Here is a 26,076-nt window from a genome sequence, read left to right as displayed (position 1 = left end):
TAAGACATGGAGAGAGTAGATAAGACATGGTTCCTGACTTTCAGGTTTATTTCCCAGTCCCTAAAGTCTTGTTTTTTGTTTGTTCGGTTTTTTTTTTGTTTTTTTTTTTTTTTTTTGAGACGGAGTCCTGCTCTGTCCCCCAGTCTGGAGTGCAATGGCACGATCTCGGCTCACTGCAAGTTCCGCCTCCTGGGTTCACGCCATTCTCCTGCCTCAGCCTCCTGAGTAGCTGAGACTACAGGCGCCTGCCACCACGCCCGGCTAGCTAATTTTTTGTATTTTTAGTAGAGATGGGGTTTCACCATGTTAGCCAGGATGGTCTCAATCTCCTGACCTTGTGATCCGCCCATCTCGGCCTCCCAAAATGCTGGGATTACAGGCATGAGCCACGGCGCCCAGCAAGCCTTGCTTTTTTTTAACTGCTGTAGACCTTTGAAGTTTCCTTGAAGCCAAGGATGATGTTTTCAACTTTTGTGTATTCCTTTCATATTTAAATTAAGTATGTGATCAGTCTGAATATTTAATTAAAAAATTATTTCAACCTCCTTGTGAGTAGGGAGTCTCACTAATTTTTGTGTAAAAGTACTTGGTGCAGGGTGTAATGGCAGTTTGTTAATATTTGGAAATACAAGATCTGGGTTTGAGTTTGTCACTGCCATTTCCTATGAGTAAAGGGACAAGGTACCATTTCTGAATTACTTTCCTCAGCAATAAATATAAGTTAAAATCTCTGCCTGTCTTCTTAAAGAGTAGTTATGAAAACAAAGTAAGTGAACTCACATTATACAGACTATAAAAATGTCATATATGCTTATTATTAACACCTATTGTATAGTACATAGTTATTTTAACTGAATTAGAGATAAGCATCCTTAGGGCTTCCAAGGTTAACAACAGTAATAGTTAATATGCTTTCTATATGCTTTATAAGATACTTTATATGTGGACTTCAGGATCTGTGCTTTTGATGTTAGATGTGTTTTAGAGCCCCTAAATCCCTAATTTTGGTGTCTGGTTCACTAATTCTGAGCTCACTAGTCATCTCTACTGCTGAGTCTAACTTCTGAAAAATCTAACATCTAGAAACAGCCTCAGTGACTCAGTCGTGGCATTGGGACAACTGAATAACAACCCAGAATTTTAAAAGTCGGATGCCCATTTGTCATTCCTTACTCCACGTAAATTTCAGGTGAATGAGAGGTTTAAATGTAAAAAATGAAATCATAAAGTTACTAGGATGAACAATGGTAGAATTATTATCTTAAAATAATATTTGAATTAGAAAACCTTTTCTAAGCATAACCCAAAACTTAGAAGCCATTAAGAAAAGGAAAAGGCCAGGCACAGTGACTTAAACACCTGTAATCCCAGGACTTTGGGAAGCGAAGGTGGGAAGATCACTTGAGGCCAAGGGTTCAAGACCAGCTTGGGCAACAACAAGACCCCGTTTCTACAAAAAATTTAAAAAATAGATTAGCTGGACATGGTTGCATGCATCTGTATTTCTAGCTATTCGAAAGGCTGAGGTGGGAGGATCCCTTGACTCCAGGAGTTCGAAGTTGCAGTGAGCTGTGATCATGCCACTGAACTCCAGCCTGGGCAGCAGAGCAAGCCTGTCTCAAAAAAGGAAAGGATAAGTTTGGCTATATTTCATCATAAACAAAGTCAACAAACAGACTGGGGAAAATATCTGTAATATCTCATGATAGGCAAAGAACAACTTTCCTTCAGGTATTTATCAGTTTGAGAAAGACCAAAGTTAGCCTGGTAAGATTATGGGAAAATAGCCATGAGTTCATTACATCATAGCCATGAGAATATCAACTAGTGAAAACCATTGCAGGGAACAACTTGGATTACTTAAAAATTAAAATGGATGTATTCTTGAATCCAGTAAATCCAGCTTTTTTTTTTTTTTTTTTTTTTTTTTAGACAAGGGTCTTGCTTTGTTGTCCAGGCTGGAGTACAGTGGTATAATCATAGCTCACTACAGCCTTGGTCTCCTGGACTCAAGTGATCCTCCTGCCTTAGACCCATGGGTACTGGGGACTACAGGAACATGCCACCATGCCAAATTTTTTTTTTTGGGGGGGCAGGGACAGAGTCTTGCTCTATCACCCAGTGCAGTGGCGCAATCTCGGCTCACTGCAAGGTCCACCTCCTGGGTTCACGCCATTCTCCTGCCTCAGCCTCTCGAGTAGCTGGGACTTCAGGCACCTGCCACCACGTCCGGCTAATTTTTTGTATTTTTTTTTTTTAGTAGAGACAGGGTTTCAGCATGTTAGCCAGGATGGTCTCCATCTCCTGACCTCGTGATCCGCCCACCTCAACCTCCCAAGGTGCTGGGATTACAGGCATGAGCCACTGCGCCCAGCCCACACCTAATTTTTAAGAAATTTCTTGTAGAGACCAGATCACACTATGTTGCCCAGGCTGGTCTTGAACTCCTGGGCTCATGTGATCTTCCCACCTTGGACTCCCATAGTACTGGGATTATAGGTATGATCCACCATGCCTGGCCTTTTCGTGCAATTAATTAAATTTTTAGGATATAAAATTCTTAAGCATTTCTTCCTGGTTACTAAATAATTAATATGATTGTTAACACACAGTTGCTTCCTGTATAATAACATGTACATTCCTTTTGTTGATACTGAAGCAGCTTTTTCAAAGTTTTGCTTGTTTTATTTGGAATATATCTCCAGACATCTCACACATCATTTTAAGAACATTGTTTTAAGTTTTGGGATTGAAATAAATAAATGTACAAATTTTACTTTGTAAAATCATTAGCCAAAACATATGCTGAGAGAGATGAACATTCTCTGTAGGTTGTATAGTAAAACTGAGGCATTTTATTGTGAAATATTAAAGTGGTGTATTCTGTGGGTATACAGGAGTGTGCCTGTATGTTTATGTTTGTATTTACTTGACCATGAAGATAAAAATTTTTGTAAAGATAGACTCTCTGAAGGGAAACTGAGTTGCATTTTACCATATTTTAAAAATTTGGGCTGGTTGCAGTGGCTGACACCTGTAATCCCAGCACTGGAAGGCCGAGGCGGGCAGATCACCTGAGGTCAGGAGTTCAAGACCAGCCTGGCCAACATGGTGAAACCCCTTCTCTACTAAAAATACGAAAATTAGCTGGGTGTGGTGGCGCGTGCCTGTAATCCCAGCTACTCAGGAGGCTGAGATGGGATAATCCCTTGAACCCAGCAGGTAGAGGCTGTAGTAAGCCAAGACTGTGCCACTGCACTCCAGCCTGGGCAACAAAGCGAGACGCTGTCTCAAAAAAAAAAAAATTTTTTTTTATATACTTGTATTACTGTTCAAAAAATGTAGTTGTTTGAGAAAAGACCTAAAGAAGGCAGAATGAAAACAGAGTAGAGTTGCGGGTATTTCTTTGGTTTTATTTATGTATACCTCCTTGCCAGTCTTATTTCAGTTAGGAAATAAATGGTGAATACAGTGTAGGGCAAGGCCTGCATTACATAAATCGCAACTATGTTTAGACTACATTTTATGACTAAAGGAAAATTATACTTTTTTCCCCCCCCCATTGGAAATGAGGTCTTTCTGTATTGTACAGGCTGGTCTCAATCTCCTGGCCTCATGCAGTCTTCCCACCTTGGCCTTGCAAAATGCTAGGATTACAGGCAGAAAACTAGATTTGAATTCAATAGAATATAATAGAAACATGTAATGTTACAATTTAGGCTTTATTGTTAAATTAGAATATGAATTAATATTGTACTGACTTCTGTCCTGGTGTGGTGGCTCATGCCTGTAATCCCAGCACTTTGGGAGGTTGAGGCAGGAGGGTAGCTTGAGGCCAGGAATTCAAGACCAACCTAGACAACATAAAAAAATCTTGTCTTAACAGAAATAGAAAAATTAACCAGGTCTGATGACACATGCCTAGCTACTTGGGTAGTAGCTAGCTACTTGGGAGGCTGAGGCAAGAGAATTGCTTGAGCCCTAGTGTTGGAGGTTATAGTGAGCTGTGATGTGCCACTGCACTTCCTGCACTCCAGCCTGGGAAACATAAGTAGACCTGTCTCTATAAATAAATAAGCAAGACCTGTCTCAATCACTATAAATATTTTACTAATTTCTTAAGAAAAATCATTTTTTATCTGGGCGTGGTGGCTCACACATGTAATCCCAGCACTTTGGGAGGCTGAGGCAGGTGGATCACCTAAGTCCAGGAGTTCGAGACCAGCCTGGCTAACATGGCGAAACCCCACCTCTCCTAAAAATACAAAATTAGCGGGACGTGGTGGTGGGTACCTGTAATCCCAGCTACTCGGGAGGCTGAGGCAGGAGGATTGCTTGAACCCGGGAGGCGGAGGTTGCAGTGAGCTGAGTTCATGCCATTGCACTCCAGCCTGGGTGACAAGAGCGAAACTCTGTCAAGAAAAATCATTTTTTGAGAAAATATTTTCATTAATATTATAGTGACATAGACACATTTTTCTGAATAGTCTTTACAGAAGCTAAGTTGTCTTTCTATCTTACTTTCCCTTTTCAATTCGTGTTTTCCTCTATAAAAAGGTAATAATGCTTAATATTTATTATGTGCCAAATATTGATCTAGAGTCCGGATGTTTTGCACCATCTCATTTAATGAAATAGATACTAGTATGCTCATTTTATTTTATTTTATTATTTTTATTTTTTATTTTTTTGAGATGGAGTTTCACTCTTGTTGCCTAAGCTGTAGTGCAATGGCGCGATCTCAGCTCACCGCAACCTCTGCCTCCTAGTTCAAGCAATTCTCCTGCGTCAGCCTCCCAAGTAGCTGGGATTACAGGCATGAGCCACCACGCCTAGCTAATTTTGTATTTTTAGTAAAGACGGGGTTTCTCCTTGTTGGTCAGGCTGGTCTCGAACTCCCGAACTCAGGTGATCTGCCCGCCACGGCCTCCTGCAGTTCTGGGATTACAGGCGTGAGCCACCACACCCAGCCACTCATTTTGTAAATTGAAAGTTTTGGAAAGATGATACAGCTACTAAGTGTCTGCCATTCAACTATAAGCCTGACTTTGAAATCAATATTTATACCTTTTCCCTTCTTAGGAAAAGCTGATACTGAAAATAGGAATAGGTTGTTGGGGGGATAGCAAACATGTAGCTCCCCCAAATCACAAATCAAGGTATGGATTGTCAGAAAGCTTAGTTATAAACAGAGCTGGTGTATTTGAAGAAGCATGTAGCTATAATCTCTGTTTCCTGATCAGTAAATGGGTCCTGGAGTCTTTATACAGTTGCCAAAGGCAACCATAATTTTAGTTATTCATGATCCACATTTAATAAAATAAAATATAGAGCCTCTAGATGTGGGGAAAAGAAAGAAAGATCAGACTGTTACTGTGTCTATATAGAAAGAAATAGACATAAGAGACTCCATTTTGTTCTGTATTTGAGATGCTGTTAATTTGTGACCCTACCCCCAACCTTGTCCTTGCAAGAGACATGTGCTGTGATGACTCAAGGTTTAAAGGATTTGGGGCTGTGCAGGGTGTGCTTTGTTAAACAAGTGCCTGAAGGCAGCTTGCTGGTTAAAAGTCATCACTATTCTCTTAATCTCAAGTACCTAGGGACGCGTACACTGCCAAAGGTTGCAGGGACCTCTGCCTAGGAAAGCTAGGTATTGTCCAAGGTTTCTCCCCATGTGATAGTCTGAAATATGGCATATGGCCTCGTGGGTTGGGAAGACCTCATCGTCCCCCAGCCTGACACCCGTGAAGGGTCTGTGCTGAGGAGGACCAGTACAAGAGGAAAGAAGGCCTCTTGGTGGTTGTTGGCGGTTGAGATAGAGAAAATCATCTGTCTCCTGCCAGTCCCTGGGCAATGGAACATCTCGGTGTAAAACCCGATTGTATGTTCTGTTTACTGAGAAAGGAGAAAAACCGCCTTAGGGCGAAAGGTGGGACTTGCTAGCAATGCTGCTCTTTATGCACTAAAAAGGTTTATGAAGATGTTTGCATATGCATATCAAGGCACAGCACTTTTCCTTAAACTTACTCATGTCACAGAGATCTTTATTCATATGTCTTACTGCTAACCTTCTCCCTACGATGATCCTGTTATCCTGTCACTTCCCTTTTTCTAAGATGGTAAAGATAATTATCAATAAATACTAAGGGAACTCAGAGACCGGTGTTGGCGTGGGTCCTCTGTACGCTGAGCGCCGGTCCCCTGGGCCCACGTTTTCTTTCTCTATACTTTGTCTCTGTGTCTCATTTCTTTTCTCAAGTCTCTCGTTCCACCTAACGAGAAACGCCCACAGGTGTGGAGGGACAGGCCACCCCTTCAGTAGAGCCTTTGACCTTTTTTTTTTTTTTTTTTTTCTGAGACGGAGTCTCGCTCTGTCGCCCAGGCTGGAGTGCAGTGGCTAGATCTCGGCTCACTGCAAGCTCCGCCTCCCGGGTTTACGCCATTCTTCTGCCTCAGCCTTCCGAGTAGCTGGGACTACAGGCGCCCGCCACCTCGCCCGGCTAGTTTTTTGTATTTTTTAATAGAGACGGGGTTTCACCGTGTTAGCCACGATGGTCTCGATCTCCTGACCTCGTGATCCACCCGTCTCGGCCTCCCAAAGTGCTGGGATTACAGGCTTGAGCCACCGCACCCGGCCAAGCCTTTGACCTTTTTAATGGAATAAACATAGAGAAGAGGCCCAGATAATAAACAAGATTTGTCAGAATTGGCAGTCTACAGTAAGAGGTTAGGTTTTAGGGATAAAACAGAAAAGGAAGGACCGGACGTGGTGGCTCACCCCTGCAGCCCCAGCACTGTGGGAGACCAAAGCAGGAGGATTGCTTGAGGCCAGGAGTTCAAGACTAGCCTGGGGAACATAGGCAGAGGTTGTGGTGAGCCAAGATTGCACAATTATACTACAGCCAGGGCAACAAGAATGAAACTCCATCTCAAATAAATAAATAAATAAAATGAGCATACTGATATCTATTTCATTAAATGAGACAGCGCAAAACATCCAGACTCCAACCTGGGCAACAGAGCAAGACCTTTTCTCTAAATAATAATAAAATACTATAAGGGTTCAAAAGAATAATAACTAGGGGTGACTTCACTAAGAAGTCCTGAGGAGGGAGGGATAGATATTACCAAAGACAGGAGATACTGATGTATACAAAGTAATTGCAGTTGACAAAGAGTAGGCATGGCTAGTGGAGCAGATTGTGTCCATGGTGTAGTGGATTTTATGCATTTTTTTAACAGAAGAAACCACCTCAATCTTTTTTTTAATGTTAAACTTCAGTATATGAAAGTGGGGGAACCCACCAGTTGTTTTGATTGAAGCAGAGTTCTAGGTCTCCAAGAACAGTTTAAAAACTGTAACTAGGCTGGGCACGATGGCTCAATCTAGGCTCAATCAAACTAGGCTGGGCACAATGGCCTGTAATCCCCAACACTTTGGGAGGCCGAAGTGGAAACATCTCTTGAACTCAGAAGTTTGAGACCAGCCTGGGCAACATAGTGAGACCCCGTCTCTACCAAGAAAAAAAAAATTAACGTGGCATGGTGCACCCTTAGTCCCAGCTACTTGACAGTTTAGTTGGGGGAAACACTTGAGGCCATGAAGTTGAGGCTGCAGGGAGCCATGTCATTGCCAGTGTACTCCAGCCTGGATGACGGAGTGAGAGCATGTCTCAAAACACACACACACACACACACACACCTATAACTAGAAGGGAGAAATGGGAAATATTAGTATAGGCACAAATCTCATATGCTTAGCATATAAATCTCATCATATACGCTAAGCACTTAATAATATCTCATTTAAATCTTACAATAAGCCCCTGAGAGAATTACTGTTGTTCCCATTTTGTGGAAGAAACTGAGTCTTAGAGAAGTCTAATATGTTGCCCAAGGATGAGCAACCAGTAAACTATAGAATCAGGATTCAGATCTCAGTTCTTCTGCCTCCAAAGGTCATGCCACACTGAATGTGGAAGGCTTTAGTGCTCCTCCAATCTGGAATTGTATTTTGTAAGCCAAAGGCACTTTGATCAGAACAGAGGTATAGACTTACAGCAAGAAGAGATACTGAAGGCCGGGTGTGTTGGCTCACGCCTGTAATCCTTGCACTTTGGGAGGCCAATGTGGGTGGATGCTTGAGCTCAGGAGTTCAGGACCAGCCTGGGCAACATGGCAAAACCCCATCTTTACTTAAAATACAAAAAACAAATTAACTGGATGTGATGGCGTGCGCCTGTAGTCCAGCTACCTGGAGGACTGAGGTGGGAGGATCACTTGAGCCCAGAAGGTCAAGGCTGCAGTGAGCTGAGATCATGCCACTGCACTCCAGCCTGAGTGACAAAGTGAGACCCTATCTCAAAAAAAAAACAAAAAACAAAGATAAGTTAAAACGCACTATACAGTTGAGAAATTTATTTTTAGGATTCCAAAATGTTTTAATGATAGGGCTGAAACCCAAACCCAAATTCTTTGATTTGCCAGCTAAATCTCTTTTCATTTCATTGGTGGTGGAAATGAAATAATAGTCTGGTCAAAGTATGTCTGAGGATGGAGATGGAAAACCATTTAGAAAGTTGTCTGGGTATGAGTATGGGTAAGGACTTGAAAGAGTAATAGCAGTGGAAATTGAAAGGAAGGTATAACTATGAAGGCTGATAAAACAAGTCAACTATGAAGACAATATATAGTCAGTTTATGCATATGTTTGACTAACAAGCCGCAGTTCACTAGATTTAGTGTTAATCCTTTATAATAGCCATCATTTATTGTTTGCTGAGTGCTTAGGTATGGATTTTCTAACTTCAGTCCTCTTCGAGGTGGATATTCCCATTTTACAGGTGAGAAAATTGACATTCTGAGCAATACTTTGCCCAAGGTCTTTTTTTTTTTTTTTTTTTTTTTGAGATGCAGTGTTGCTCTGTCACCCAGGCTGGAGTGCAGTGGTGCAATCTTGGCTCACTGCAACCTCTACCTCACTGGTTCAAGCAATTCCCCTGCCTCAGCCTCCCAAATAGCTGAGATTATAGGTGCACACCACCATACCCAGCTAATTTTTCTGTATTTGTATTAGAGATGGGGTTTCACTGTGTTGGCCAAACTGGTCTCAAACTCCTGACCTTGGGCAATCTGCCCACCTTGGCCTCCCAAAGTGCTGGGATTACAGGCGTGAGCTACTGCGCCCAAGATCTTCTAGCAAATAAGTGGTAGAATCATGGTGCCAAAACCTATGCTTTTAACCAATATGCTGTAATGTACCTAAACTGTAGGTGCTAGCTTATTTGTCTGTCCTGGAGAGATATGATGGTGGTGAGAAATACCAGTGCCACTGAATTGAAATATACAGCAGTTATTCAGGCCAGAAAAAGTAGAGATAATTCTGAATGTGATATATTCTCATAGGGCACTTGAAGTGGTCATATATATTCTTCATGATGAGTATAAATTCACTAGAAACTTAATGCTAAAGTTGAGTGGTAAGAACTTTTGCCAGATATTTAGGAATGGAAATTGGTGTCCAGGGAAAAAGAAAATACTCTAACTTATGTCTCATACTATAATTTCCTCCCTGATTTCTTGTACTTTCTGTTTCTCTCTTGTGGCATTTTAAATATTCAATCTTGTATAATTTTTGTTGATGTGTCTCCTACCTAATTCAGTAGACTGTAAATTCCTAAAGGATAGTAATTACTGTGCATTTATGTATTCTCTATTGTTGCTTTTCTTGTTTTGTATTCTGCATATGTTTATTGAATGCTTAAAATGTGCCAGATCCGGGTTGGGTGTGGTGGCTCACAACTGTAATCCCAGCTCTTTGGGAGGCCGAGGCAGGTGGATCACTTGAGGCCAGTTCAAGACCAGCCTGGCCAACAAGGCGAAACCCTCTCTACCAAAATATATAAAAATTAGCCAGGCATGTTGGCGCACACCTGTAATCCCAGCTACTTGGAAGACTGAGGCATGAGAATAGCTTGAACTCAGGAGGCGGAGGTTACAGTGAGCTGCCTGGGCGACAGAGCGAGACACTGTCTCCAGAAAAGAAAGAAAAAGAAAGAAAAAGAATGTGCCAGATCTGTACTAAGTAAGAGTGAATCCAGATCTGTACTAAGTAAGAGTGAATACCTCTCTGGAATGCCCTCCAGAGCTTTATTTCTAATAGGGAAACAAATAATGTAACAAATTTAATACAGTATAATGACTGTTGTAATTGTGAAGTTAAAGGTACAGTGGAGGCTTAATAGGGAATTGAGCAATTTAACTTATAATTTCAAAATTTAAAAAATAATGTGAAAAGTCTCAGATTGTGAGAATAAAGCAAGCAACTATTTTCTGTCTCTGCATCTGATGGATACATGGAGTACAGGTGTCTGTGAGTTAGTGGAATCTCTTTATTCTTCCACGGGAAGCATTGGTATTTTAAAGTGGAATGAAATCTGAAAATGATAAGAACATAAAGTAAAAAGTGTTTTATAATAAATATTTTATTAAAATATTTCAAAAGTTCATTTAAAATTTACCACCAAAATTTAAAGCAATGGCACTTAAACACTTGGAAAAGAAAACAAAGTGTAATATCTTTTCATGTAGTATAGTATCTTTTCAAATATAGTTTATTAGTTTTAAATCCAGTTTTTCCTTTCTCACTAAATCTTCCCAAACCAGTAGCTAGAACTCCCATTTGGTTTTCTTGTAATTCCCATTTGGTTCAAAAGGAGGGAGCAAAGAATGTAAACCTGAAGTAGGAGTTGGGGCCTGGTGATAGCATACGTAGTTGAAATTGAGTGTGAGACAATAGCAAGTGGTTTGAGTTTTGCTGTGTTCAGAGAAGCTGATTGTTGCCACCTAAGATTATAATCTCAGTGTTGCTGGATCTTCTGAAATGGTTAAAAGAAGCCAGAAATTCAGATTTCTTTTCTGTGAAATGTTCTAATTGATAAATGTTGGCTTGAAGTCTAAAATAATGAAATTAAACAAAACATATACCAGGCTGTATTTGAACCGCAGGTTACTACTTTGTGAGCTCATCTGAAATTTCACCTGGGTTCAATTCTAGCTCTGCAACTAGTAATCACTGTGACCTTGCTATACCCTCCACATAGCCATATTTTTACAAGATTTGGGGGTGTCAGGAATTAAATATGGCATATATGTTTTATATACCTATATATTTCTCATTTTTCTCTCCAGTGTATAGAATGAGACATAATGCCACTTAAAAGACTGAGAAACTTAAATGTTTATCTGAGGTGAAACTGCTAAGGATAGGAGCTACCTTTACGGCACAAGTCTTCTAACTTCTACCCCAGTGCTTTTTCCATTATTAGTCTTATGGCTTTCAGCAGAATCACCTTGGGTTCTTGTTAAAAATGTAGATTCAGGCCGGGCACGGTGGCTCACACCTGTAATCCCAGCACTTTGGGAGGCCGAGGCGGGCAGATCACCTGAGGTCAGGAGTTCCAGACCAGCCTCAACATGGAGAAACCTCGTCTCTACTAAAAATACAAAATTAGCCGGGCGTGGTGGTGCATGCCTGTAATCCCAGCTACTTGGGAGGCTGAGGCAGGAGAATTGCTTGAACCTGGGAGGCGGAGGTTGCAGTGAGCCAAGATCGTGACATTGCAGTCTAGCCTGGGCAACAAGAGCAAAACTCCGTCTCAGGAAAAAAAAAAAAAAAGTAGATTCTGAGGCTGGGTGCAGGGGCTTATGCCTGTAACCCCAGCACTTTGGGAGACTGAGGTGGGAGGATCGCTTGAATTCAGAGTTAAGACCAGCCTGGGCCACATAGCAAGAGTTTGTCTCTACTGAAAAAGAAAACAAACAAAAAATTTAATGTCGATTCTGACCAGCATATATCAGCAGGTCTGAGGTAGGGTTCAGGAAATGATATTTTATTTATTTATTTTTTGGAGACAGAGTTTCGCTCTTGTTGCCCAGGCTGGAGTGCAATGGTGCGATCTCAGCTCACTGCAACCTCCACCTCCCGGGTTCAAGCGATTCTCCTGCCTCAGCCTCCCGAGTAGCTGGGATTACAAGCATGTGCCACCACGCCTGGCTAATTTTTGTATTTTTTGGTAGAGACAGGGTTTCACCATGTTGGCCAGGCTGGTCTCAAACTCCTGACCTCAGGTCATCCATCCGTCTCAGCCTCCCAAAGTGCTGAGATTACAGGCGTGAGCCACCATGCCTGGCCCAGGAAATGGTATTTTAAATATCCCCTTGCCTCATTTTTTTAATGCAAATAGAATGGACCAGGGCTAGAAAAACGTTCTTTTGGACCATATGAATAAGAGACTTCTAAGAAAATTACCTTCATTATAGTAAGTAAGGTGGACAGTTTTCTTTTTTTTTTTTTTTTTAATTTATCCAAAATGTATTGGTTATACTGAAGTAGTATAGTGCTTGGTTTTTTTGTTGTTTTTTTTTGTTTGTTTTTAAAACAGTCTTAGCCTTAACCTGATTTACATTGTTTCCCACCTTATTATTTATAGACTTTTGGACCTAGGTTAGTTTGCCTTATTAAAATGACATTGGGTTAGTAGGATACTTAGGCAAGAGAATGGAGTGTCCAGGAAGCTTCTTAAGTGGGCAAAAGGGTATATAGTGATAGTGGTTTCTTTCTTTTTCTTCTTTTTTTTTTTGGCTCACGTGATCCTCCCACCTCAGCATCCTGTGTAGCTGGGAATATAGGCATTTGCCACCATGCCTGGCCAATTAAAAAATTTTTATTTGTAGAGACAAGGGTCTCCCTAAGTTGCCTAGATTGGTCTGGAACTCCAGGGCTCAAGCTATCATACTGCCTCAGCCTCCCAAAGTGCTGGGATTATAGGTGTGAGCCACCATACCCAGCCTGTAATACTTTGATTATTGATCATAGATAATAATTTTCTCCATCTGTAAATGGGGTTGTTTCATTTTCATCAAATTGTATGTAAAACATTTGGAAATTATCACAGATTCTGTTTTAGAGTATCTTTCATTTTAAGATATTTACTTTCCATCCTGGCTAACACGGTGAAACCCCGACTCTACTAAAAAAAAAAAATACAAAAAACTAGCCGGGCATGGTAGCGGGCGCCTGTAGTCCCAGCTACTTGGGAGGCTGAGGCGGGAGAATGGCGTGAACCCGGGGGGCGGAGCTTGCAGTGAGCCGAGATCGCGCCATTGCACTCCAGCCTGGGAGACACAGCGAGACTCCGTCTCAAAAAAAAAAAAAAAAAAAAAAAAAAGATATTTACTTTCAAAAATGCCAAATTTAAATTAGCCGGGCGTGGTGGTGGGCGCCTGTAATCCTAGCTACTCGGGAGGCTGAGACAGGAGAATCGCTTGAACTCGGGAGACTGAAGTTGCAGTGAGCTGCGATCACGCCACTGTACTCCAACCGGGGCAACAGAGTGAGTGAGACCCTGTCTCACAAACACTCCCAAAATGTCAAATTTGGAAATAAAAGGAAGACTAATTTCTCTATTTTCTGAATCCTTGAGCATTTTGTGTAGTGATTTAAAGTTTACAAAATATCTTCCATATGTTGTCTCTTTTGGTCTGTATGCCAGTCCTAAAAAGGGCAATAGGGTTGGATGTGGTGTGATGGCTTATGCCTGTAGTCCTAGCTACTTGGGGGGTTAAGGCAGGAGGATTGCTTGAGCCCAGGAGTTTGAGGCTGCAAGTGAGCTATGATTGTGTGACTGAACTCTAACCTCCAGCCGGAGCCATAGAGCTAGAACCTGTTTGGGGGGGAAAAAAAAATGGTGGTGATAATATTTTCATTTTGTAGGGGAGGGTGTGGAGGCTCAGGCTCTGGTTGCCAAAAGTCACACAAGTGTTTAGATATTATCTCTCATTAGAGAGCTAAGATTTGCAGCCCAGTCTTTTTTTAGGGATTGCCTAGAAAAATATAGAAAGAAGTTTATTGGCTGGGCGCGGTGGCTCACACCTGTAATCCCAGCACTTTGGGAGGCTGAGGCGGGCAGATCACGAAGTCAGAAATTCAAGACCAGCCTGGCCAATATAGTGAAACCCCGTCTCTACTAAAAATACAAAAATTAGCCAGGCACGGTGGCAATTGGCTGTAGTCCCAGCTACTCAGGAGGCTGAGGCAGGAGAATTGCTTAAACCCCGGAGGCAGAGGTTGCAGTGAGCCGAGAGTGTGCCACTGTACTCCAGCTTGGGCAACAGAGTGAGACTTTGTCTCAAAAAAAAAAAAAAAAAATTATTAAACATGAAATGGAGGCCAGGCGCGGTGGATCACACCTGTAATCCCAACACTTTGGGAGGCCAAGATGGGCAGATCAGTTGAGGTCAGGAGTTCGAGACCAGCTTGGCCAATATGGTGAAACCTTGTCTCTACTAAAACACAAAATTAGCTGGACGTGGTGATGCATGCCTGTAATCCCAGCTACTCAGGAGACTGAGGCAGGAGAGTCACTTAAACCTGGGAGGCGGAGGTTGCAGTGAGCCAAGATTGTGACACTGTTCTTCAGCCTGGGTGACAGAGTGAGACTCAGTCTTTAAGAAAATAAAAAAAAAAAAAAGATGAAATGGAGGAGTTACAGTGGAAAGTTTAAATGAGACTGGAAAGTTTTTTGGGGTAATAGAGTGGTCCTGGAATAGTAAAATTTTCAGTGTAGCTATGGAAAAACAAAAGTAAGTTTAAGAAGGCATTTGATTGTTGGCTTATTATAATATCACAAGACTGGCCACTATCTGCGTAATTCCCCCAGATATTTTGTACTGAAATATGTTCCACTCTTCAAACTTTAAAATTGTGAAGTGAACCTTACAGACTTGTCTAACTCCTTTATTTTTAGATCACAAAACTAATATAGGTGGCATGGTGACTCACACCTATTTCCCAGCACTTTGTGAGGTTGAGGCAGAAGGATAACTCGAGGTTAGGAATTTGAAACCAGCCTGGGCAGCATTGTGAGACACTGTCTCTACATTTTTTTTTTTTTTTAAATTAGCCACACGTGGTGGTGAGTGCCTGTAGTCCTAGCTACTTAGGAGGCTGAGGTGGGAGGATCACTTGAGCCCAGGAGTTCAGTGTTAAACAGTAAGCTATGATGACTTCACTGCACTCCATCCTGCCTTGGCAACAGGGTGAGATTCTGTCTCTAAAAATAAAAAGAAATTAACAGCTAATAATGGGTCACATGCCCAATTAACAACAGAACTGTAATTCAGATCCCCTGAGTTTCACGTTGCCACTCTTTACAAGTATATTTTTTCTTTTGGAATTCTAGGCTGGGCACAGTGGCTCAAGCCTGTAATCCCAGCACTTTGGGAGTATGAGGTGGGTGGATCACCTGAAGTCAGGAGTTCGAGACCAGCCTGGCCAAATGGTGAAACCCTGTCTCTACTAAAAATACAAAAAATTAGCCAGGCATGGTGGCAGGCAGCTGTAATCCCAGCTACTCAGGAGGCTTGAGGCAGGAGAATCGCTTGAACCTAGGAAGCAAACATTGCAGTGAACCGAGATCTCGCCATTGCACTCCAGCCTAGGCAACAAGAGTGAAACTCCATCTTAGGAAAAAAAAAGGAAAAGAAAAAGAAATACATAGGTTGGAGCCCACTGGTAATTTTTGGTCTACCTACATGTATATAGGAGTGTATTGGGTACTTCAAAAAAGCAATTACTTTTTACTTTGACCTGTTTTTTAAAAAGAGGAAAAACGTTTTCAGAATTTCTAATAGGTCACTTACCCTAAACCTAATTTCCTGGAAAACATCATTATTATGAGGGCTGACTTGAGATTTTCCTTCACTGAAACTGGTTATGGCAACTTTTCAATTCAGTTTTTTAAAAGTTTGTCGATATATGAATGTAAGTTCTTTAGTATTTTTTTCTTAAACATTTGATGCCTCCTTCTCCTTGATTCCTGAGTGATAACAAAAAACGAAATTGAACAAACCTTAAGCCTCTAATGACCAGTAATGTAAAACTCAAATATTTCATTATAAAAGTTTGTATTTTTTTGATACATGGAGACCTTTCTAATATAGTGATATGTTCTACTTGATAAAATAATTCCTTGATTATGAGAGTTAAATCATTAGTATCTTGTGATGTTAAGCGGCGTGCATCATCATGACTAAGTACTTACAGTTGAACCAATTTCAGACCCATTACGAACATGTTCGTTCTCTGAGTCAACAAATGCTTTTTAACTAAATGCTATTCTGGCCTATATACTGTGTCAGATATGGATACAAACATAAGTAAAACTCAGAGCACAAAAGTGCTACCACGTTATTTTTGTTTTTTTGTTTTTTTTCCCCCTGAGACGGAGTTTCACTCTTGTTGCCCAGGCTGGAGTGCAATGGTACTATCTTGGCTCAGTGCAACTTCCACCTCCCGGGTTCAAGTGGTTCTCCTGCCTCAGCCTTCCGGGTAGCTGGGATTACAGGAGCGTGCCATCACGCCCAGCTAATTTTTGTATTTTAAATGCAGATGAGGTTTCGCCATGTTGGCCAGGCTGATCTCAAACTCCTGACCGCAGGTAATCTGCTGCCTTGGCCTCCCAAAGTGCTGGGATTACAGCCGTGAGCCATGTGCCTGGCCTGTTTTTTGTTTTTTTTTTTTTAAACTAAAGACTTATGTTTTTTTCCCATATCTCCTAAGCCCCATGTTTTAGTCTATTTTACCCCAAAATTGTATTTATTAAATTGGCTTTCCTATTTAAAAAAAAAATTGATCTTAGCATGGTGGTGAGCTTGAGACAACCTTCAGTGAGTCAATATAATTTTAGCTAAAACAGTTGTATCTCAGGTAAAAGTATGATTTTCTTTAGGTTTTTTTTTTTTTTTTTTTTTGATTGAAAGTAACTCATGAATTCTCTTTATTATCTCTTCTAAGGGCTTGAGGATACCGTTATCCCTGGATGAGATATCCTTTCCAGGCCTAACATTCTGATTTAACAACACTTTCACTAAAGCCTTTTGCCCCACCTTTGTTCCTGTTTATTACTATATTTAGTTATATAATTAAAATTGAACTATCTTATCCTAGATGGACAGTGTCAGATGGAAATTCGTTTAGGTCATAATTAAACTTTTGTGCCTTAGAAAACATCTGTATTTGGGCCGGGCACGGTGGCTCACGCCTGTAATCCCAGCACTTTGGGAGGACGAGGTGGGCGGATCACAAGGTCAGGAGATCAAGACCACAGTGAAACACCATCTCTACTAAAAATGCAAAAAATTAGCTGGGCGTGGTGGCGTGCGCCTGTAGTCCCAGCTACTCGGGATGCTGAGGCAGGAGAATGGCACGAACCCGGGAGGCAGAGCTTTCAGTGAGCCGAGATCGCGCCTCTGTACTCCGGCCTGGGCGACAGAGCGAGACTCTGTCTCAAAAAAAAAAAACAAAACATCTGTATTTGAAAATCAAATTGGGCAGGCACTGTGGCTCATGTCTGTAATCCCACCAAAGTGGGCAGATTGCTTGAGCTCAGAACAAGCTGTGCAGGCAACATGGCGAAATCCCGTCTCTACAAAAAATAACAAAAATTAGCCACATGTCACCACATGTATGCACCTGTAGTCCCAGCTTCTTAGGAAGCTGAGATGGGAGGATCACTTGAGCCCAGGAGGTTGAGGCTGCAGTGAGCCGTGATTATGCCACTGCACTCCAGCCTGGGCGACGGCGAGACCCTGTTTCAAAAAAAAAAAAAGGAAGACACAAAATCAAATTAATGTGGTTGTTGTATAGGTCATTAAAAAGGCCATGGCAAGAATATAGTTGGTTTTTGTAGAACTGGGTAATTTGAACTCTATTTTGGGTAGAAAGTTTTTCTCTTTTTTTAAACCTTAAAAACACTCTAGGGAATAAGTATTGTGCTCAGTGTTTTCAGTTAATGTTTTCTGAGAGTTAGCATCTATCATATGTTAGAGTTGCTTAGAAAAATATCTGAATGATGCTGAAAGTAAGTGTTTCTATGCCATTTAAAGACTGTCATTTTCAGGAGAAATTTGCAAAAATTAAGCTTTGGTTTGGAAATAAATGTACCATGTTTTATTCAGTGTTTCTGAAAGTTTCATGTGATCACTGTTTCAATAAATGGAATGATATTTAAGTCCATTAGCTTGACTTGAATCCTATTTTGAATACTTTTGCAAATCAAAGAATCACCTGCGTAGTTTTTTATTCTTGATTTTCACATATGTATTTGAATTACTTAAAAATAAGAAATAGGCTGGGCGCGGTGGCTCAAGTCTGTAATCCCAGCACTTTGGGAGGCTGAGACGGGCGGATCGCGAAGTCAGGAGATCGAGACCATCCTGGCTAACACGGTGAAACCCCGTCTCTACTAAAAAATACAAAAAACTAGCCGGGCGAGGTGGCGGGCGCCTGTAGTCCCAGCTAGTCGGGAGGCTGAGGCAGGAGAATGGCTAAACCCGGGAGGCGGAGCTTGCAGTGAGCTGAGATCCGGCCACTGCACTCCAGCCCGGGCGACAGAGCGAGACTCCATCTCAAAAATAAAAAAATAAATAAAAAAATAAGTACTTTAAATATGTCAATGTTGGGTCTTGGCCTTTATCAGCTTAATGGTCTTTTTTTCCCCCATTTTCTCTTTTCTTTCGACAAGGTTTTTCTCTGTCACCCAGGCTGGAGCGTAGTGGCGCAATCATAGCTCACTTTAGCTCCTGGGCTCAAGTGGTCCTCCTGCCTCAGTCTCCTCAGTGGCTAGATCTGCAGGTGCATGCCATAATGCCCGCCTAATTTTTTTAAGAAAAATTTTTTGGAGAGATGGAGTCTTGCTGTATTGCCCAGTCTGGTCTCAAACTCCTGTCCTCAAGCCATCTTCCTGCCTTGACCTCCCCAAGTGCTGGGATTACAGACATGAGCCACCAAGCCCAGCCCAGTTTTAATTGTCTTTTGAAAGTGGATTTTAGGGCCGGGCGCGGTGGCTCAAGCCTGTAATCCCAGCACTTTGGGAGGCCGAGACGGGCGGATCACGAGGTCAGGAGATCGAGAGACGATCCCGGCTAACACGGTGAAACCCCGTCTCTACTAAAAAATACAAAAAAATAGCCGGGCGAGGTGGCGGGCGCCTGTAGTCCCAGCTACTCGGGAGGCTGAGGCAGGAGAATGGCGTAAACCCGGGAGGCGGAGCTTGCAGTGAGCTGAGATCCGGCCACTGCACTCCAGCCTGGGTGACAGAGCAAGACTCCATCTCAAAAAAAAAAAAAAAAAAAAAAAAAAAAGAAAGTGGATTTTAGGCCAGGCACATTGGCTCACACCTATAATCCCAGCACTTTGGAGGCCAAGATGAACAGATCGCTCAAGCCCAGGAGTTCGAGACCAGTCTGAGCAATATGGTGAAACCCCTACTAAACTCTACTAAAAATACAAAAATTAGCCAGATGTAGTGGCGGGCACAGCTGCTCAGGAGGCTTAGGCTCGAGAATGGCTTGAGTCTGGACGCTGGAGTTTGCAGTGAGCGGAGATGGCACCACAGCACTCCAGCCTGGGTGACTTAGCAAGATCCTGTCTCCATAAACAACAAAAAAGAGTGGATTTTGTGACTTTTTGATGGCTTTTATATTTACTTGTACTTCGTTAAGGTCAAGTCTTTAAAGACAACTTTAGATATCTTTAAAAGACAACTTCACACATTTTTTTAAGCTTTTTTAACTGCTTATGCATTAGCTTCACTAATGTTCTGTTTTCTCTCAGTCTCTTGCTGAACTCAGCTGAAGTTCCAACTGCTCAGATTACTCTGTTTTGCCTATTTATTGGTAATTCATGGAACATGGTGCTGCAGTGGTGGTGTTGCTTTTTTTTATTTTTTTATTTTTTTCATCATCACTATATGCAGTGCCCAGAACAGTGCCTTGAATATAGTAGAAACTCCTCTCTCTCGCTCTCTCACTCGCTCGCTCGCTCTCTCTCTCTTTTTTTTTTTTTTTTTTTTTTGTCCTTTGAAACAGAGTTTCACTCTCGTTGCCCAGACTGGAGTGCAATGGTGCGATCTCAGCTCACTGCAACCTCCGCCTCCCAGTTCAAGCGATTCTCCTGCTTCAGCCTCCCGAGTAGCTGGGATTATAGGCATGCACCACCACGCTCAGCTAATTTTGTATTTTTAGTAGAGACGGTGTTTCACCATGTTGGTCAGGCTGGTCTCGAACTCCTGACCTCAGGTGATCCACCTGCCTCGGCCTCCCAAAGTGCTGGGATTACAGGCGTGAGCCACCGTGCCTGGGCTTTTGTTTTGTTTTTTGGGGGGACGGAGTGTCGTTGTGTTGCCCAGGCTGGAGCGCAGTGGTGCAGTCTCGGCTAACTGCAACCTCTGCCTCCTGGGTTCAAGTGATTTTCCTGCCTCAGCCTCCTGAGTAGCTGGGATTACAGGTGCCCATCACCACGCCTGGCTAATTTTTGTGTTTTTAGTAGAGATGGGGTTTCACCATGTTGGCCAGGCTCGTCTCGAACTCCTGACCTCAAGTGATCTGCCCGCCTCAGCCTCCCACAGTGCTGGGATTACAGGCGTGAGCCACTGAGCCTGGCTGAAACTCAGTATTTTTTGTAAATATTTGTGTTGAATCTCTGTAAGGGGAAAAGCAGTATTTGTTGTAAATATTTGTGTTGAATCTCTGTAAGGGGAAAAGCAGCAGAGATACATTGTGTTCTTACATCTTACATTGTGGTATTCTTAACATCTGTTGACAGTTCAACCAGTGTTTTAATCACTGTAGAAGCTTCTTCCTTTCTAATTTATTTCTGCAGGGAAATCATATGTCTTCTGTTTTCTAAAGTATGGCTGATTACTGTATTATGGTTGTCCTTTAATATATTCTTCCCAGTTGTTCTATTCCTAGAGTTTGTCTCTTTAAAAATAGTGTTTCCCTGGGCCGGGCACAGTGGCTCACACCTGTAATCCCAGCACTTTGGGAGGCTGAGGTGGGCAGATCCTGAGGTAAAGAGATCGAGACCATCCTGGCCAACATGGTGAAACCCCATCTCTACTAAAAATACAAAATAATTAGCTGGGCTTGATGGCGCACCTGTAGTCCCAGCTACTCAGGAGGCTGAGGCAGGACAATTGCTTAAACCCGGGAGGGGGAGGTTGCAGTGAGCCAAGATCGCACCACTGCACTCCAGCCTGGGTGACAGAGCGACACTCTGTCTCAAAAAAAAAAAAAAAAAAAAATAGTGTTTCCAGTCCGGACGCAGTGGCTCACGCCTGTAATCCCAGCACTATGGGAGGCCGAGGCGGGCGGATCACGAGGTCAGGAGATCCAGACCATCTTGGCTAACACAGTGAAACCCCATCTCTACTAAAAATATAAAAAATTAGCCAGGCGTTGTGGCGGGCGCCTGTAGTCCCAGCTACTGAGGCTGAGGCAGGAGAATGGCATGAACCTGGGAGGCAGAGCTTGCAGTGAGCCGAGATTGCTCCACTGCACTCCAGCCTGGTGACAGAAGGAGACTCCATCTCAAAAAAAAAAAAAAAAAAAAAAAAAAAAAAAAAGTAGTGTTTCCCAAAAAACAACAAAAGAACCAGCCGGGCACAGTGGCTCACACCTGTAATCCCAGCACTTTGGGAGGCCGAGGCAGGCAGATCACGAGGTCAGGAGATCGAGACCATCCTGGCTAACACGGTGAAACCCCGTCTCTACTAAAAATACAAAAAATTAGCCGGGCGTGGTGGCGGGTGCCTGTAGTCCTAGCTACTCAGGAGGCTGAGGCAGGAGAATGGTGTGAACCCGGGAGGCGGAGCTTGCAGTGAGCCGAGATGGTGCCACTGCACTCCAGCCTGGGCGACACAGCAAGACTCCCTCTAAAAAATATATATATATGAATTAAAAAATTTTTTTAAAAGAGTTATTTCTCTGTAGTTTAAGTCTTTGGGACAGTTTTGTAGATTGGTGTAGCCTTAACCATTTTAAAATCAAAACTGATTCCTGAGGGGTTGTTCTCAATAACAGGGTGACTATGATAATCAGTGGGTTTTTGTATTTGTATTCCCTCCTTACTTGTGTCATCATGCCTTCACATTTTAGCAAGACCTGCATATATATGAGAGCATTTAGGAATTTCTATTATTGCATAAGTCAACCTACATTTTAAAATAGACAATAGGCTGATGTGCAGCTCACACCTGTAATCCCAGAGCTTTGGGAGGCTGAGGCAAGAGGATCACTTGAGCCTGAGAGGTGGAGATTGCAGTGAGCTGATCGTGCTGCTGTACTCCAGCCTGAGCGACAGTCTCTCTAGAAAATAAATATGTAATTCTGGTTATGAAACATTATTTAAGGTTTTGACTTAGAAAATATGAGTATCAGTTGTTTTCCATCAGATTAATACATTGATATTGGCACATTCTTGATTTTGCATGTGTTTCCTTTCCCTTCCTCAGTTGGCCAAAGTACAGTAAGTGTCTATAGATCTCTTCCTGAGGAAGACAGTTTCTTTTAAGATTATTTCGTGTTCTGGTTGAAGTTGCTTCCTTTAGAGTGAAACAAGCAACAAAAATGTTCTCACTAATTTAATATATTTTAAATAATATTTGCCATATTTTAAAAGAAACCAAGAAGTAGGGAACCTGAATTTTACTTTTAAAACAAGTTGAGGCCGGGCGAGGTGGCTCACGCCTGTAATCCCAGCACTTTGGGAGGCTGAGATGGGCGGATTACCTGAGGTCAGGAATTTGAGACCAGCCTGACCAACATGGAGAAGCCCCGTCTTTACTAAAAATACAAAATTAGCCAGGCATGGTGGTGCATGCCTGTAGTCCCAGCTCCTTGGGAGGCTGAGGCAGGAGAATCGCTTGAACCGGGGAGGTGGAGGTTGTGGTGAGCCGAGATCACACCATTGCACTCCAGCCTGGGCAACAAGAGTGAAACTCCATCTCAGAAAAAAAAAAAAAAAAAAAAAAAAGGTTGAGTTTTCTAGCGAATACGTATTAGCAGACACTCAGTTGCTACCTACCTTTTGAGGTCATCACTACAAATTGGTATTTAGGTATTCTTAGTGATGTTCTTTAGGATTTATCATTGATAGCAACTGAATAAACTGAGGGGGTGTTTTGTTTTGTTTTTTAATGCTGCAGTGTCTTCCTGTATGTAGTGTTTGGTGTCTTTTCCCACTGGGATTTTTCCTTGGTCTGTAGCCTCTTTAATAATGTTAAGAAATTACTACTTGGCCCAGGCAATAATGTCACCTTCAAGATTGCTTTGAAAGTCATACTGTTTGTTTTCTGTGAGTTAACTCTGAGTGGAGTAATTTTAAATGTGACAGTTCTTTTGATGTCAGTTTCTCTAGAGCTCTCCTTCAAAGATTGGTTTTGTTGTGTGCTGAAAGAAAGATATTGGCCAGTCTGGGAAGTCTTGGTTAACAGGAAGCAAAGTTCTGAGGAGAGCCACTTAAAGAGTTGTATTCATTCATAACAGAATTCAAATGTACAAAGTTCTCCAAGCACTGAAGATCTAAGATTATTTTCTAGACCTCTTAATTGTTTTATGTATATATTTCTAGAGAAGTCTTGAGGACATCTCATCCATACTCTAAGCCTCCTAGAGTTCTTTTGGTGAAGTAAATGACTTGATTACTGTCCAGTTAGTTGATCTGATAGAGTCTTAGATGTAATTTCTTTTAAAAGTCCTACCTTGGGCCCTGAATACTAATTTACCAGAAAGAATAGTTAAATGAAAGATTGGAAGCTAGAGCTAGTTCTCTTACTTGAAACTGATACCCTACCTCCTGCCTTGTACAAAAATCTCACACCTTGGTCTGACCAGTATGAAAACAGTTGCTGTAGCACAAAATGTCCTTCCTCTGTCCCTGGCTGAGATTGGGGGAGGGACAAAGCCCAACTGTTACTTTACCCCATCCTGTCTGCCTGCTAGAAGGCCTGTTTCTTACCCTAATGGTTTCTGCCTAACAAATGGTGTTTCTTTTTTACAGCATTATGATCCTGGACTTGTTGTGGTGATGGTAATCTTAGCAGTGGTAATTTTTTATTTTCAGACTGAATTACTCCTTTTGTCATCAGTGCACCAATATGTTAGGCTTACTTTCTCTGTTGTAGCCTTCATCCTTCTGCTTGGTCTTTTTCATTTTCCTTTCCTTTCCTTATGCAACTTGTCTGATCCCTGTTCATTAAAGGGTAATGTTAAGAAGGGATGTATCTGTTTGTGTTAGAACTGCCAATAAAATCAGTTAAAACATTAAATTCTAATACTGTCAAAAACTTGATTTCCCCACAATGTAATGGGCACTAGCACTTGCTACTGCAATTTATAAATAAATTAAAACAAACTTTGACTGCCTTAGAAGGCAAAAGTACTAATGCAGAGTTTATAAACAGGGGTTTACAGAGGTAATGAATTTGTACCAAAACTTTCTTGATTCTTGCAAAACAAATTCTGACAGATCAAAAAAAATACCAAAATAAATTGCTTTGACATTTCTTTTTAATTCATTCATTGGACCATTTATTTTTACCAGTAAATCCCTGATTGAGACGTTATGAAAGTGATATTGCACCTAGGAAGTCATTTTTATAACCTGTCTTTAATTTGGTCCTTTTGCTAAAGATTGCAGTCACTGCTTATTTATTATACCATTGGGCATAAGGTAGTAATGCATTTTCATTTTGCTTTACTGGCAGTCTTTTAATTGTATCTAAAAGAAGGCTGTATTCTAGAAGTTTTTTTTGTTGTTCCTGACATGAGATGTTCTTTAACAGTTTGGGTTTTTTGTTTTGTTTTGTTTTTGTTTTTTTGCTTTTGTTTTTGCTATGATAATTCTAATTCTCCCTATTTATTGTTTAAAAACAATAATAGGATACATAAGTAGTTAAACTTATGAATTTGTTTTTCATTCCATCTTAAAGGCAAAAATTAATTCCACAAATATAGAGCCACCGAATACAAGTGGTTGTGGTCGTTTTGAACATGGTTTCTTCTTTATTTTGCAGGACCAAAACCAGTCATAATCATGGCATTTATTTTTTAAGAAGTTTTTTTTTGGGGGTTGGGAGGGTAATACCTCAGATTTAGCCTAAGAAAACTCCATTTTTAGCCCAAAGGTATAATATATATATATATATATATGTGTGTGTATAACAACAACAACACAACCAAAAAAACCAATTGTTTACACCAGCCTGAGTGAAATGATGAGGGAAGTAAACATTGTGTTTTTTCACTAAAGGTGTACAACGGATAAGGTAAGTCCTCTTTTCAGTGGGCTTACATCACAATAAAAAGCGCAAGTTGTGATGTAAAACAGCTGTGGTAGTAAAGTGCTTGTCTGCCCCATTTTGCTTTGTTTGGCTGGTTATGAGTGGATTAAATATATATATATTTTAAAAAATTATCCAGCATAGATCAATTAGTTTAAAGTCAATTTTCTTCGCAACCAGTCCTTTTCACAGCTTACCAGTTACCCTCGTAGCCAGTGTTAAATCCACTCTAGGAAATGGGACTTTAGAGCACCAGATTAAAAGGAAAACTATTCTTTGTCTCTAAGGGCAACTAATTGTTTCTTTTTATTTAAACTTTTCACAGCCCCATTAAGTTGTAAAGCATCTCCTTGTCTATAAGGAACATCAAAAAAAAATTGTAAAACATCTTTTGAAAACAAATTCAACATACTGAGTTGTAATTATAAAGTTTTACTGCATCATGTTTGAAAATGTACTTTTTCTATTTAACCATGCCAGTTGAGTTTTTTTTTTTTTTTTTTTTAACTAGGTTAAAAAGTTGTGTAGGAGGATATCAGTGACAGAGTGAAGTGATTTTTGATGGGAAGTTATTTGGGGATCTTAAAAGGAGTTTTTAAAGTTTTAAAATTTAAACCTCCTGGTGCCATTGCTTAAAAGTGCTTTGCATTACTTATTAATGTAATTTTGCCACAGTAATTTGAAGTTAATCCCAACTGGAAGGTCAGCCAAGGTGGTTAGTTGGGTTTAAACTAGGAAAGGAAGGTCTTGAGTGTAAGCTGTGAGAATGGCTTGTGTTTGGTTCACTGTAGCTTTCTGGTCTCTGCACTCCAAGGCAAGATCTCTAACCACCCAAAACCCAATGTGTAAAATGAGCTGTTGGCTTGGCTTTGTGCCTTACCTTGATTAT

General features: G+C 41.3%; 1 protein-coding gene across 27 annotated transcripts in view; it reads left to right on the top strand.

Moving 5' to 3' along the window:
- Positions 1-26,076, top strand: part of GPATCH8 (G-patch domain containing 8) — a 107,832-nt gene that overhangs the window by 42,047 nt on the left and 39,709 nt on the right. For 12 of the 27 annotated variants that reach the window (XM_074019837.1, XM_074019836.1, XM_074019841.1 and 9 more), the window contains one exon: positions 23,906-23,950. The exons of the other annotated variants lie outside the window; for them this stretch is intronic. The gene's annotated coding sequence lies outside the window, so the exon portion shown is untranslated. The remainder of the gene's footprint in view (positions 1-23,905; positions 23,951-26,076) is intronic. 27 annotated transcript variants of the gene reach the window in all.

The sequence above is a fragment of the Macaca fascicularis genome, chromosome 16 (assembly GCF_037993035.2).
Source record: "Macaca fascicularis isolate 582-1 chromosome 16, T2T-MFA8v1.1".
NCBI lineage: Eukaryota > Metazoa > Chordata > Mammalia > Primates > Cercopithecidae > Macaca > Macaca fascicularis.
The sequence above is the reverse complement of the archived record's forward strand: the minus strand, read 5'-3'. Positions and strand labels throughout refer to the sequence as shown.